An 8,831-nucleotide genomic window follows, 5' to 3' on the forward strand; every position below is an offset into this window, starting at 1 on the left:
GGAAAGAGCAATGACAACAACCAACATATGCTCTTAGTATTCACAGTAATATGAGCCCAAAATATTCAGCGAGCTTTTATGAAGCACCTGAGATTTAAGCTGATATCATAGCAAGATTGAGTTAGCCAGTGTTCAGACCACACAAGTAACTTTTATTTGGAAACAAAGACTGTGAAGTGATGGTCTAGTTATTTTGGTTTCCAAAATATTTTTAAAGTAATAACTCAAATTTAGAATTTGTCTGTCATATGCAAAATTTCCCTTTAATCCTAAGAACCACATAGCTCAATGTGATCAAGGTATATATATATATATATATTTTAATGTCAAGTTGGCCAGTTAAAATGTGTTGGGGTTATGAGTAGACATGTGTGTATTCAAGGCTTGATAGGAGAAAGTTAGTTCTGCATGCCTTCACTCAATGGAGAGATCCCCAAGCCACGAACAAATACAAATGATTCTAGCTGAAACAGATACAAATGCTACTTTAAGCATGCATACAATTTTCAGGTATGGATCATTTAAGAATATTATGGCATTTTCTAATGCTATGTCATATAAACTAGGATACATTTTAATGGTACACATTCATTCTTCAGCTGAACATATAACAATTTTTGTTATATTTTTGTAGCTAGTATCAGAATATATTTACTTTTAAAATTTCTGGTTTTAGTCTTACTAGCAGAGATACCTACAAAGCTTTAAGAAAATAACAAATTTTATTTTGACTAAAAGATTTTGTTTTCCAAAATGACTTTCACTAGTGATAATACATTCTAGAAAATAATATTTTGAGTTGTTCTCTGTCATATAACCTATAGGAAAAAAAATTACTAGCTACTATGTTTTTCTTACTAGACTTTTTTTAAAATAAAAAGGAGAAAAATAGAGTACCAGCAAAATTTAGATTTATTTTTATTATATTTTTGACTTCATTTTTCAGATGAGAACACTGAAGTCTAGAATGATAGTCATTTGTTCAAAGTCACATTGTTAGAGAATGTTCTGCTGTGAAAAAGTTAATTTGTTTCATTATACTTGGCAGTATATATTATTCAATGTATAAATGTATTTTTATTATGCAAAAAAGAATATATTTAAAATGCATGAAAGTATTTGCTGGTTATTAGAACCTTTAAATTCTAAGATACTAGAGGACAATCTTGAAAGAGAGGAATCAATCAATTGTAGATAAGAGGGAAAATTCTTTGAATTAATGGGTTGGGAAGAAAGGAGTCCAAGTCACTAAAAAGAAGAAAAGCCACTGTAAAGAGGATTTTTGCTGATTTATTTGTTTTGTTTCATTTGTTTGTTTTTGTAGAAAAGTATAACAAAGTGAAAAGGATGATGGAATCAGGGTAGTGCTCTATGAAAGACCAGGAAAAAGTTACCAAAAAAGTTTCAGTCAATTAAAGTCTATGTGGAAAATTTAATAAATAGAATAAGAAAACATGGCAGCATTACTGGAGGTTTCTATTTATAAAGATAAGGACAAGCCATACCTAGATTTGTTTTATAAATAAATGCAGTACCATGTCACTATAATACAATTTGTGAATGAAATCATTGCAAATAACACAGGGTATCTTAGAACACATCAATACATAAAAATCAACAGTTGACTGATAACTCATATGTGAGGTAGAAAGTCTATCAAACTAAATTTCATACTGAGTGGCATATGGTATACGTGCTGAGGCAGTTAGTCATAGACCCATTTAAGGCCCATTACTAAGCCACTTGCGTGATGGGGTGGTAATGTCGAATTTCCAAGCAAGGGCTGCTGTAAAGAGAAAATCTATATAAGACCTAGAATTTGGATAACATCTGGATTTAGGTGTGTCTAAATAAGTCACCCTGTTACACAGTAAGGCATGGGGAGTGCCAAATCTGAGAAGATACATGCTATTGGTGCTGTTCCCCACTGCCTCAAAATGGTGCTGTTTTATTTATTTGCCAACTGATGATTCTATTTTTTATAGAAAGCACATTTGTTTAATTTTTCTTATAAACTCTGTCAACTCCCAAGAGTTCAAGTGTTGATAGAACCTCAAGCACAGATCAGTCCAACAATAGGGCCTTCTACAAGCCCTTAGCTGAGAGCCCCCCCAAAAAACCCATGTTAAAACACAAATATAATTCTGTCTGAATTCAAAGAAATTCTGAAAATTAGCCTTAAAAAAAAACACAAAAGAATGTGAATATGTGCAAGGCACAACTTATTTGATGATTCCTTGGCCAATGTCAGAAGAAATTAGGAAGTTAGTGTAAACCAATCTCTACCCTGGGTTAGTAATAGATTAGAAAAAGCACTGGACTCGGTATTAAAAAACATGAATTTCAGTCTGATACCTTTTTTTTTTATCATCGTATTATTTTGGGCAAGTCATTAAACACCTCAGAACAAGTTTTCATCTTCTAACTTACATAATTATGCTGATAATATTTGCTTCTGCTAATTCAAACAGTCTGAGGAGCTCGTTCCCTATCCTGATTGGGCTCTAGAAACATGTTTTCTTCTTGCCCAATTCATTATCACAGAGCATCCAATTCTTCTTCTTAGTTACCTTGTGTAATGTTTGTCACACAGTCAGTCAGTAGGTACTCAATGGACATTGTGAAATCTAATAGAATAATGCACATAAGAGGGGATAAACAAGGTACTTGCAAAGGTTTATTAAACACTTAAAAGTGAAGAACATTAGAGAAGGCAAAAGCAGAGGGAGAAAGGGAGAGAAAGAGGGCGTAGAAGACATAAGCTTGATAATTTTCCATAGCTGGTTGTAACTTGTTATAAACCCGTATCGACCATGAGACACATGCTTTTAACCATTACGCACTGGACTTGCCCATCACACTATGCATGACCTCATGTCGTACTCTCTTTATACTCTCTGCAATTAATAATCTAAAACTGCTATCCAAGAGAACTTTCAGCAATAATGGAAAGATCTATATGTACCCTGTTCAATATGGTAGTCACTAGCCACATGTAGCTATTGAGTACTTCAAATGCAGCTAGTATAACTGAGGAACTAAATTTTTAATTTCATTTAATTTTCATCAATTTAAACTTTATTTTATAGTCACATGTGGCTAGTGGCTACTATATCGGACAGCACAGATCTATAACTTACATGGTTAATAAATGACCATATTTCTGCTTGGAGCAGAAGAAGGCTTCTAAATTAGCAAAGTGGCTCAAAATAATATGTGCCTAAAAAAAAGAATTATTGTTAAAGAGATTTCAATTTTCAAAAATATCAGATTTTGTTTTCTAAAATTTGTGACTTAACACATCTCTTTGGCAGATCTTTGCATTTTTTTACCAGAAGTAGAAACAGAATTCAGTTGGGTTCCATTGAATACACTCTTTTACCTACCTGAGACTCATTTCTTCACCTGTAAAATGAAGTGGTTGGACTTTATAAGATCACATTTAAAATTCATTTCAGCCTGCAGGGATTGGGTACAAATGTATATGAATTGCTGGGAAGAACCGGTATGTTTGATTCTAAGTCTCATCTGTTCATTCTTGTCTCATCACCAGAATCTCTCCAACATGTTTTCCTTTCTCTATGTGACTCTCAATCTTTCTTGCCTGTTTGCAGTTCAAAAGATTTCTCCTGTCTGAATGATTTATCTTTCTGAATTTATGTTGTCAGAAAGGTTTGTTTAGACAGAGACCAGACATACTTGTGTGTTGCTTATGCATTCTAATCAAGAAGGACAACTTCAAATGGACCGAGGTTATCTATAAAACAGAATTAGAACTTTAGTCAAAGATCAGAAGAGAAGAAGAACATTAAAAAATACACTTGTGATAAAGAACTCCAAAGTTTAAACCAAACTAAGATGAGAAGCATGTTTTGTTTTGTTTTGTTTTTTTCACAGAATTAGACTAAATCTGATTCGAAGGGTTATTTGAGCATAAAGAAACTGCAGCTGCAGAAATGCAGATTTCTGACGTGGCTACTTGAAGTTTATGGAAAAGAAATCATTCTGAAAATTCACCGTGGTCCCTCTGGCTCCCCTGGTTCTCTGCACCCTGAGAAAGAAAAAGATTGCACAAGCGTCACCTTTTGGAGAAAATAGTAATAGCAGCAAAGAGGTCGTATTTAAAAAAAAAAAAAAATTCTAGTTCACTCTCAAAGGAAAAAGTGAAGTGGTAAATATCATCTTAATCTTATTATAATGTTTAGAAGTTATATCCCACAGAGATTTATAAATCATTTGACTTTAAAATATTAGTAAAGACTGAATCAAAACTTGGATTTTTCTCCTTTTTTAAATGGCAGTAAGTAGAGTATGTCTGACTTTGTTTTAAAACAATATCTGAAATAACCACAAAAGAACAAAATGCTACTCACAATTCTAATGTCATAATTTTCTTTTAGCCTCGAACGTGAATACAAATCTACTATAATTATTGTCTGTCCCCAATTACTCCACCCTAGCTAAGATAATCCTTAACTTTAAGTCGTGTCCTGTTTTTAGCATTTAAAATGGAAAACCAGAGGGGCAAACCCCTTTATTTTGCTAAAGAAGAAAATCCTTATTTTATCCAAACCTAGAAAAAAGTGGTGCCAGAAACATACATTTCTTGAACTTGGAAAGTCAAAGGTTTTTCAGATCCCACAAAGTGTAGTAGAGGATAGAAGCATGATTATTATTTAATATACGTAAACACCTTTCACATGTCTCAGAAATTATGAACATGCCCTTTCCTGTAATAATGACTGCTGAACAAAACATTCTGCAACTAAATAATAAGGAAGGCTGATCTTTACTATGCTTCAAAGACATAAGTAGTGGGATGTCTAAATTTCTTCTTAAGACTTGTTAAGGTATTCACAAATTAACTTAGAAATAAGTTAAATCAGTTCTCATTGAACTGATATATTGAAATCATAAGTATAAAACAACTTTCTTCATATTATATCTTCAATTATTTTTTCTCTCTAAGGAACCTTTCAAATATAGGGACAAATCTGATAAGTGCCTGATTGCTTCCATATTTCTCTGAGTTAATTCCTTCAGCATATTTTGTTTGTGGAACTATCTACACATACACTATTTTAATGTTTAACTTAAATTTTATTCCAAATCAGATTCTACATTATTCTCTCAATAATGCATCATAAAAGCTGCTATGCTTTTAAAGCAGGAAATGAAAATTGCCTTTGTAAATAATAGCATAATATTTTGAAGAACAATCTCCACTGAATACAGATATACTATACTGACTTTTTGTATATCACTTCCTTCCCCAGTGCATCCTATAAATTTTAACAGAATTATTTGCCCTGAAAATACATAAAAGAATGATTACTAAAAGAGCATTTTGTGTTTTATGTCCTGCCAACATGGGAATGTGAGAGTTGGAGTTAAAATTCCTCAGCACGCCCGGCTGTGGTTGTCACTCAGAACTCTCCTTTCCAAAAACCTCAAAATAGCTTACAATGCCACGTACCATATGTAGAGTAATAATTAGGCTTACCAGGGTGCTTTCTGTTGGACAATCTCTTTGGCATAGACAAAACCATAAAATCCAGCTTTCTTTCAAATGTTTTAAAGATCATAGTGGTAATATCATTTGACAACATGGCATATTCAGAGCTGACTAATGGGCACTTTTGGATCTGGAGTTTATGCATTTTTTTTTTCTCTTTTTGGGACATCTACCAGAATTTAAATCAATAGTACACATCCACAATCCTTGAACTCTGAAAATTAAGTGAAGGCAGTAATTTTAACAGTATGACTTAGAACTGATTTTTGCAAAAATCATTTGGAACCTCAACTAAAAGTAAATATGAAGACCTTTCAAAAGATTTAACATTTGATTGAGCTTCTGGGAGCCCAGAGGCAATTTCATATTATTTTCCTAATTTGAATCCCTGTCTGGTGGGGTTTATAATTCTCTGTAATTTGGGCACACACACTCATTTGGGGTTGCTTTCTTGCATTTAATTTTCACTCTAAACAAATGCATCTAAAACATGTGTCCTCAGATTCTGCCACATTGACAGTATAATTATCAGAAATGACTGGAAGAAATAAAAGAAGATTTAAATATTTATAGAGTAAGAGCAGGATGGTTCAAACTTGAGATCTAGAAAAAAAGAATGGGTTTCAAGAGTCTTCACTTTACCCCTTTAGACACGAACACACACAACAAGGCATAGCTGTTCATATAAGCAAGTCTAAGACAGAGTCCTACAGGACTGCAAGACTATGATGGTGCTCTGAGTAAAATATGAAAAAGCTGCTTGTAATTATTTGATAAATTCATTTTCTATAAACTGTAACTTCTGTCAAATCCTTGTCTCACTTGATATATGTTTAATTAAAAATTCATAGAGGACATGGCAAAAACAAACAAACAAAAACAGAAGCATGTATTTCACATTGAACCTATATATCCAGAATGTTCCTGATAATTTTCAGTTCAGCTTACAAACTAGTCTATTTTGTAAACTTTAGCCAACATATGTTTTAGCATTAAAGTAAGCAAGCATCCAAACATCATGATTAAAGTTCATTTAAATTTTTTGTTTTCAAAAAGAAAATAAGAAGGATTTAATATATGTGCATGAACACGTACATATGTATGCATGTGTGTATAGCGTGTATGGTGTGTGTGTGTGTGTGTGTGTGTGTGTTTGTAGTTTGGGGTCTCATTTTTTGCCACATTGTGTATGAGAAAGGTGAGATTTAGAAACAGTCTGATGGCCATTACCAGGAAATATATAGTCTTTTTTGGCCCAATTAGAAAATGTTATAAATTTATTGCATATAATTAAAAATCATTTATAATCTCAACAGAAAAATTATTAAAATCTAGAGGTTCTTTGTCTACTTATACTTTTACAAAATACAAAAAATTATATCTTGCTACTTAAAAGGATATAATGGGACTACATGGGTCTACAAATCACAGAGTTTGGGGTTTGAATCTTATTTCTAATATCTTGTGTAATATCCAAAATCTTGTGATCTTGGGAAGTTATTACTGAACTCCATTTACTTAATGAGAAAAACTTGATGCCATGGGTTGTGATGAAGATTTAGTGTGATTACAAAGACATATCTTTTAGATGCCTTGTAATTTCCTGTGCTTTTTCCACAGAGGACATTCAGTAAATATTATTTTGAAAGGCAAATACTTTTCACCAAAACCACCCTGACGTACAAGGTGAATAACCATTATTATTATCTAATGTTGAAATGGAAATGAAGAAATGCCCTTTAGAAAGGCTTTCTTGTTGCTTTTTGTAAATGTACTTTCCTTCCTCCCAAAGTCTTGCAAAAAGTCCCTTCTTCCAGGAGGTTTTACAGATAAACTTCACCCAGCTCAATTAATCATATTTATTACAGCATATAGTTAACTTAAAATTCTCAAAAGAACAAGTCACTTCTAAGGTTCTGCCAATAATAGTTTACGTTAGCAGCAGGTGGACCATGAGCCTTTCCTTTCAGTCAACCATTCATTTATTCATTCATCATTCAATCAGTAATTCATTCAGCAAATACTAAAGTGTGAGTGTGTAGGAATGTTGGATTTTTCTAGAAATATTGGAGAACGGGGATGGAAGTGCGCATAATTGTTTTACTGGTTATCTCAAAATCCCGAGCTGTTTTCTCTATTTACTTCACACTCTTGCATATGAACAAGCTCATCAAAGATGAAAAGGTCAATACTTCCCATATCAATGTTTATGAAGAGCTATTATCTCATTTGATTTTGACGATCCCATGAGCCATTATTCTCAACTCAGGAAGGCCCGGAAACATGTCTAGGTTGATAAGAAGTGAAGCTGGTCTCGGTAGATTTACTCTGAAGGCATTGTATGTAATTTTGTATTTGTAATTTTTAATTTTATTCCATAGAGAAAGTTCCCAATATTGATGGGTTTCAAGACACATAAACCTGTCTCTACTACCTTTGCCTCTACTTGATCTGTACTTTTTTGTGTTTTATTTTATTTCACTGTATTATGAAGCTACTGCTTTTAGCAATAGTTCTCAAACTATCCAAACTAGTGATTCTCAACTATGCTATACATAATAGTTATCTGGAGAAAATTTTTAAATGTTATTCCCAAGTTTCCACCCTACAGAGCTTCTGTTTCAGTAGTCTAGTTTGCAGCCTTAAAAACATATATATGTTATGCCTATTATATATGGCATATTATATGATATATATGATATGTATAATATATGATTGTATGTATATATTACATTTTAATTATATATATACTCATATGCAATATATTGTTATTTATATATTGTGTGTGTGTCTGTGTGTATTCTGTATACCTGTAACTCAGTTAAATCTGCTAGACTTAGGATCACACACTGAGAATCAAATATATGCCAACGATTTTAAAATCGAAAGTAACCTTAGAATTTGTCTACTAGTGACATTCTTCATTTTAAAATAAACTTTAATTTTTGCTGCTCTGTTGGGTCACTTCCAATTCAAAAATGATAAAACTCCAAGGGGCTAGAGAAGAGGTAGAAGGCTCAGTCTAGAAAAACACTGTCTTTCCAAGTAGCCCTTTGAGCAGACATAGACTGGCCCTAAAATAAAATGTAAATGATTTCGACATTTCCATTTTGTATAATCTATCTCTATACAGCACTTTTAGTCCTATTGTTAACTCACCTTATTTCTCTTTAACTCCTGTATCAATTTTAACCTCTGTTCCTTCCACAGGGACACTAATTCCTGCCAACCACCTGGTTCTGTCTCATTTTAAGAGTTTGCAGCCGTCTGTTTCTCCACTCCTCCATTTCATCTGCTATGAAACGGGCACTGCAAA

This window comes from Pteropus alecto, unplaced genomic scaffold, assembly GCF_000325575.1.
Source record: "Pteropus alecto unplaced genomic scaffold, ASM32557v1 scaffold76, whole genome shotgun sequence".
In the NCBI taxonomy this organism is placed as follows: Eukaryota; Metazoa; Chordata; class Mammalia; order Chiroptera; family Pteropodidae; genus Pteropus; species Pteropus alecto.